Source organism: Tupaia chinensis, unplaced genomic scaffold (assembly GCF_000334495.1).
Source record: "Tupaia chinensis unplaced genomic scaffold, TupChi_1.0 Scaffold149448_1, whole genome shotgun sequence".
NCBI lineage: Eukaryota > Metazoa > Chordata > Mammalia > Scandentia > Tupaiidae > Tupaia > Tupaia belangeri.
This window is the reverse complement of record NW_006209292.1, coordinates 776633-783337: the sequence shown is the minus strand read 5'-3', so window position 1 is coordinate 783337 and position 6705 is coordinate 776633. Positions and strand designations below refer to the sequence as shown.

The window sequence follows — 6705 nt, the reverse complement described above, 5'->3', positions numbered from 1 at the left end:
TATGCAAATTTGAGGGATTCTAGTAGTCAATCAGAGCAAGGTTTCGAAGGTCAGGTTTTTGGAAGGGAACCAATCATGGTAACTGTTTGCTCTCTGAGAAACCTCGGCAGACTCGCTGGTGCGCAGCCTCCCACACTCCTTATAAACTTTAACACTATTTTCAGGGACTTGAGCCAACATATTAAATATAGCAAACTAGGTTAATATATCCATGCCAATGAATTTAATCTTCGATGAGGTCTTGTAAATCTTTTGGAATATGGGCTATATCCTCTCTGAACAGGTCTTCTATATCTTTGTGATAGTTTGGATAATAGTTTTTCCAAAAACCTTCATGTTCTAGAATTTGGTCCCCAGTGTAATATTGTTGGGAAGAGAGGCTTAGTGGGTGGTGATTGAACTATGGAGGTTTTGGCCTCATGAATGCATTAGTGCTTTCCTACATGAAGCTGAGGTCTATCTCTCATGAGAAGGGGTTACTTATCTCAAGAGTGGGTTGTTATAAAAGAAAAACAGGTGCCTCCTGGTCTCTGTCTCTCTCTTAATGTGCCCACTCTTTGCTTCTGTAGGCCATGTTGTGATGCTGCCCCTTGCTTTTGTTTTTTTTAGCCACTAGAATTGTAAAGTCAAATGAACCTCTATTTTTTTTTCTTCCTTTTAAAAATAAATTGCTAGAGGGCATTTGTGCTCATCGAAGAGAGAGGGACGGGGAAAGTGAGAAAGCACCCGCCCATGGGGGATGGTCACACAGCAACCCCTTGTCCTCCATTTCTCTATTCAGGATTTTGATCACACACACATAAAGACACCCAGCATGTTTTCCAAACTGCCAGGGCCAGGAGTTGAACTGCATAGTTGGCAACGTGGGATCTAGCCTCTTTAACTACCAAACCACTGACTGGTCCAAACCTCTGTTCTTTATAAATCATCCAATCTCAGGTATTTCTGTAAGCAACACAACAGCAGACTAAGACAATGTCCTTTGGACTATCTAGCTCTCATTATGGGCCTAGAGGCAGTGAGAGATGGGGAAGAGAGGCCTCGATGTGATGCCTGATGCAGTGGACCCCTTCAATGCAGGGGTATAAGGGAGGGGCTGCCTCTCTATGACTTCTCAGAAATGTCCATTCCATCTTTCAGAGTCCCAGCTCTTTCCTATCAGTGCCCTTACTTTAACGTAAGAGATTGAAGGATTGAACATTTCATTGGCAGTGCAACTCTATAACCCTTACAATTAGACTTCACCTTGGCCATCAGTTACACCTGCCCTGTGTCTAAGGAGATAGGTACTCTCAAAGCTATCAAGGAAATATCCTCGTGCTCTGTTTGTCGTCTTAATTGCATGATCATAGTTAAGGTTTTTTTTTTTTCTTATGATTTCTAGAATTTCCTATAATGTAAGTGCTACCATCATCTTTATAATCACTGCTGTTGCCATGCCAACGACAGGTGTCATGATCTCTTTAACACCAGTCACATTGCCCTCTGCTTGCACTTTATTCCAGGTATGGAATGGTGATCATGTGACTCGTCATAGTGTTACTGAATGCCATGGAGTACCCATGTGCTGTTGCGTCTCAGCAGCAATACTATTCCTGTACTGCTCCAAACATTTCTAATCCAAATTCAGAATCTCATTTTGAGGATTTGTTTCCTCAGGCTATTTCTGTCACCAATGATTGTTCTAGAAAGGGTCTTAATAGGACACATATGGGATAGGAGAAAAGGGAGAAAAATAAGATAATTTAAAAATGTATAGTGCAAAAATCCAGAGCTTAGTTATAGCTGACCTGTTACCACTCCTATGCCTGAAGGGGTTGGTGGAAGGAGTAATTCCTAGGACCCAGTTGTATAAAGTCTCGTCTTATCTTGTCTTTCCTTTTCTTTTTTTCTTTTCCTTTTCTTCTTTTCTTTTCTTTTCTTTTTTTCCTTTCTCTTCTTTTCTTCCTTTCTCTTCTTTTTTTCTTTTTTCTCTCTTGTTTATTTGTTGCCATAGAGTGCATGCACTCACCAGACAGAAAGAGAGAGGAGAGAGAGAGAGAGAAAGAGAGAGAGAGAGAACCCCCCCAATGGGGCCTGGTCATCCCACAATCGTATTTCCTTCATTTCTCCTTCCTGTTAGGATTTTGGACACACACATGTGCATGAAAAACACGTGTGTTTTTCAGGCCTCCAAGGCCAGGATTTCAGCTATGGAATCCCAACCACGGGCTCTGGCTTCCAATGCATAGCATTTAGTGCTATACTACCAAGCTGGCCCAAGTCACTTGTCTTAAGGGGGAAGTGGCCTTCAACCAAGGGACCAGTGAGATCAGGGTGACCTTCTTGAGATGAAACTAGGCAAATAAGTCTGTGATTTGGTTCTTTGTCCTTCCTCTAATCTCACTGATTAAACTCAATTTAGAAATAGAGGGCAAGGGAGCAACACTGGAGTTCATGCAAGGTAGCCTTCCAAAGGGTGAAGATCAGGTCTGGGAGGGGACAAGCAGTAAGCAGGAGATGCCCAGCTCAGGTACTATACATCTAGATGTGGCTGTGTTTCCCATTCACAAAACTGGTTTGAGAGTTGACCCCTTAGCTCAGTGGTTAAGGAACCTAGATTTCACACTGCCAACTGCAGTTTGAATCCTGGCCCCAACGGCTTGAAAAACATGCTGGGCACATGCTATATGCATGCCCAAAATCCTGATGGGAAGGAGAAATGGAGGAAAAAGGATCATAGTGTGATCACACCCATTAAGGGTGCTTTTTCTCCTCCTCTCGCTGTATTTCTGGCCAGTGCGCATGCCTTCTGGCAATGAAAACAGTATTATGGATGACTCTGCCCTGATTTTCTTTCCCTGAGGATAATTTTGTTTTTGTTTGGGGAATCAGGTAGGACGTCCTCTTCATCCTGGGGATTCTGGAATTTCTCACAAGTTATTTTTTATTTTTTAAAACTTTTCTATTTCTTTATTTTTCTTTTTCCTTTTTTTTTTCCATAGGACACATGCACTTGCTAGAGAGAGACAGAGAGAAGGAAAGTGAGAAATCACCCCTTGGAGGGATGGCAATGCTGCAATCCCTTCCGCTCCATGGTCCTCTTGGGATTTTGGGCACTTACACTCATGTACCCAGTGTGATTCTTAAGCCTTTGGGTCTGGGGCTCAAACCATGGTTGGCCATGTGGGAGTCCAGTGCCTTAACGACCTTACTGACCATGCCACCTGCTGGCCCTCTTCCAAGTTATGTTTAAGTATGATGTTATCTTTTGTAATTTCTGCTCAGCACTAAGTGGGCTCTTTCCACATGGAGATTAAAATCTTTTACTCCTTTTCTCCTAATTCCCATGTCCTTGCCATTTTGCTAGCACTCTGCAATCATTCCTGTAGTCTTGGTAAAATTAATACATTCAGTTTCAGCAGCACCCAGTCTGCTAGTCAGTACCTTTGGTTTTTTTGTTTTTTCGTCAATTACATTGAATGCTTCTAAGGACTCTTTCTAGTTCTCTTATATTTTTCCTTTTCCACAGTGGCCGGCAGGACAATATCTGCAAATTCTCTGAAATCTCAGAGCACACCAGAGAACTTTCAGAATGTACTTTCCTGTTTGCTAGGTTGATTCTGTTTGAACTAATTTATCAGACTGGGTTTGCTGCTTTTTATTTTCTGCTCATTTTCTCATATACTCAATGATTGTCTGTTGACTTTCTCTTCATTTATTGGTGATGGTAGCCTGCATTGTGTTTCATTCTTCTCCCTATCCCTTAGTCCCAGCTTAACTGGTAAAGCCCCATCGCCCTTAATTCATCAGCATTACGAGCTGGTTTTGACAGGAAATAAACTTACGGTTAGCTATCATGATGTCCACTCCACTTCCCAGTGAGCTTCACTGGCAGAAAAGACTTAAGTAGAGGAATGTTTCTTGTCCTCTCTGTGGCACTTTTTAGATCTCGTCCCTCCAAGCCACAGAGAATTATTGAGAACAATTGGCATTCCCTTCATTGCCCTAGCCCAGGGGCTGGCAGGTTGTGTGTGGGCTCCCAGAATGCTCGTTCACTTTTGTGCAAGTTGTACTGTACCTGACATATGCATTCGAGGGAAGAAGCTTTAGCCTCCCTATGGACCTTTTGTTCCTTTCGGTGGTAAGAGAGTTCTGTCCAACACATTTATACTGGCATCATTCCCAGAAGTCAACTGGGTTCGTAAATAAAGAAGACAGAACAGAAAGACTGAGCGAGCATTCAATTTAAGAAGTAGGAAACAATAATGATATCAACAACAGTGAAAAACCTAAAAAAAATAAACAGAAACAATTAATGACCAAATAAGAAATTACTGAAGTAGAAGACAGTTGGAACATGAATCGAAGAGCTGGGTCTTTGAAAAGATAAGTAAAGTTGGCCAAACTCTGACAAATACTGTCAGGAAAAAATAAGGATAATACATGCATGTATAACACAGAATGCCACAGGATAGCTCTAACCCAGATACAAGCCTTTTAAAATAGTACGAGATTTTTTTTTTTTTAATTCTAGGATTAAGTTTTGAAAATCTGGGATCTCATGGGTGATTTTATAAGAAAATATAAATGACCAAAATTGGCTCAGTGATAAATAAAAAGTTCAATGGAAGACTAATATTGGAAGAAAATGAAAACTAAATCGTACTGTTTTTCAAATAATGGTCCCTGTACCACCTGCATAAGAAAGCTGTGGAGTTCTTCTAAAATGAAGATTCTTGGGCTTCTACTTAGATTATTATTTTTAAAAATTTGTTACGGGGTACATGCACTTACCAGAGACAGAGACAGACAGAGAGAGGGAAAGTGAGAAGTCATCCTCCAGGGGAGATGGTCATGACACAAATCCTTCTCCATGCTCCTCTTGGGATTTTGGGTATGCCTTCACATGTGCCCAGTGTATTTTTCAAGCCTCTAGGTCTGAGAATTTATCCTGTGCAGTCGGTCATGTGGGATCCAACTGCCTTAACCACTATGCCACTTAGCTGACCCAGAAAATGCAAATTATAAAAAAAAAATGCAGGATTTAAAAAAAATTTCACCAAAATAAACTCAAATTTTATTTTTCATTTATTTAGATCACAGTCTTTAGCATAATTTGGGTTTGCAGACCTGAGAATGACAGCACAAAAGAAAAAAAAATGCAGACCAACTGAACCAATTTTTTTTTTTTAGAGACAGATTTTTGCTATAGGGCATGTGCACTTGCTGGATGGACAGAGACAGAGAGTCAGAGAAACAGAAAGTGAGAAAGCACAAACTCGGGGTATGGCCATGCCACAATCTCTTCTCCTCCATTGTCCTCTCAGGATTTTGGGTACGCATGCACACGTGCCTGGTGTAAGTTTCAAGCCACCAGGTCTGGGACTCAAACTGCAGTCGACCATGTGGTAGTCCAGTGACATAATCATTATGCCATCTGCTGGTCCCCCAAACCAAAATTTCTAAATAAAATGCTAGGAAAACGAATTCAGTACAATATTAAAAGAATAGTGAAATGCACCCGACAAGGGTTATTTCAGAAGCATGTGTCCAAATGCTCACTGAACATCTCTTGGATGCCTAACAAACTTCTCAAATGACACACATCCCAAACCAAATTCCTGATCTTCCCTCCAAACCCCATTCTTTCTGCAATCTTCTGTATTTCAGTGTTTGGCAACTCCATTCTGCTACCTGCAACTCTTCTATTTTCTCATAACTCCCAGCCCATCTGTCAGTGAATCTTGCGGGCTTTTGTCCTCAAAATATATCTACATATGTTCATAATTTGCCTTCACTGCTATCTCTGTGGTCCCAGTGAAGGTGCCCCATCGGCTCTCTCAGCCTCTTCACTGTTCTCTCTGCCTGCACTCTTGTTCTTCTCCAACCCTTCTTCTATACAGCAGCTAGAGTGGCCTTTGTCACACATAAATCAGATTGTGACTCCCTATTTAAAACTTTCCAAATGATGGGGTCAGCAGGTGGTGTGGTGGTTAAGGTGTTGGACTCCCACATGGCTGACCATGGTTTGAGTCCTAGAACTGGTGCCTTAAAAATCATGCTGGGCACATGTGGGTGCATGCCCAAAATCCCAGGAGAAAAATGGAAAGGAAGGGATTATGGCATGGCCATCTCCCCCTGGGGGGTAATTCTTACTTTCCCTTCACTGTCTCTGTCCAGCAAGTGCACATGCCCTGTGGCAAACAAACAACAAACAAACCAAAAAAACCCAGAAAACAAAAATCAACCCAAAACTCTCCAAAGGCTTCTCAGCTATACAAGCTATCTTGTCATTTCTTAAACCTGCCAAGTATATATAGTCCTGTCTTTTGCATGTTTAGTCTATATCTCTTTCTCTGGCTCCTCTTTCTGTTTCTTCTTTTTATTGCCAGAGGACATGTGTAGGAGAGGGAGAGAAAGAGAGAGAGGGGGAGGAGAGAGACCACCAATGGGGCATGGTCATGCTGCAATTCTTTTCCCTTCATTTCTCCATTCTATTGGGACTGTGAAGGTGTACGTAAACACTCCCCATGTGTTTTTCAGGCTGCCCAAGCTGGGAATCAAGATGCAGTCAGGCATGTGGGATTTGTTTTTTAATGTACAACACTTAACCATGGTGCCACAAGCCAGTCTTGTATTTATTTCTCTCTATTGCCTCTCTCCATCACTAGAAAGGGAGCTCCACTAGAGCAGGAATTGGTTTGTCTTGTTCCTGTTGTATCC

At 41.8% G+C, this 6705-nt stretch overlaps 1 pseudogene; it reads left to right on the top strand.

Annotated features, from left to right (window-relative positions):
- The window catches only part of LOC114006654 (thioredoxin domain-containing protein 15-like), a 65306-nt pseudogene that overhangs the window by 12213 nt on the left and 46388 nt on the right, over positions 1–6705 (top strand).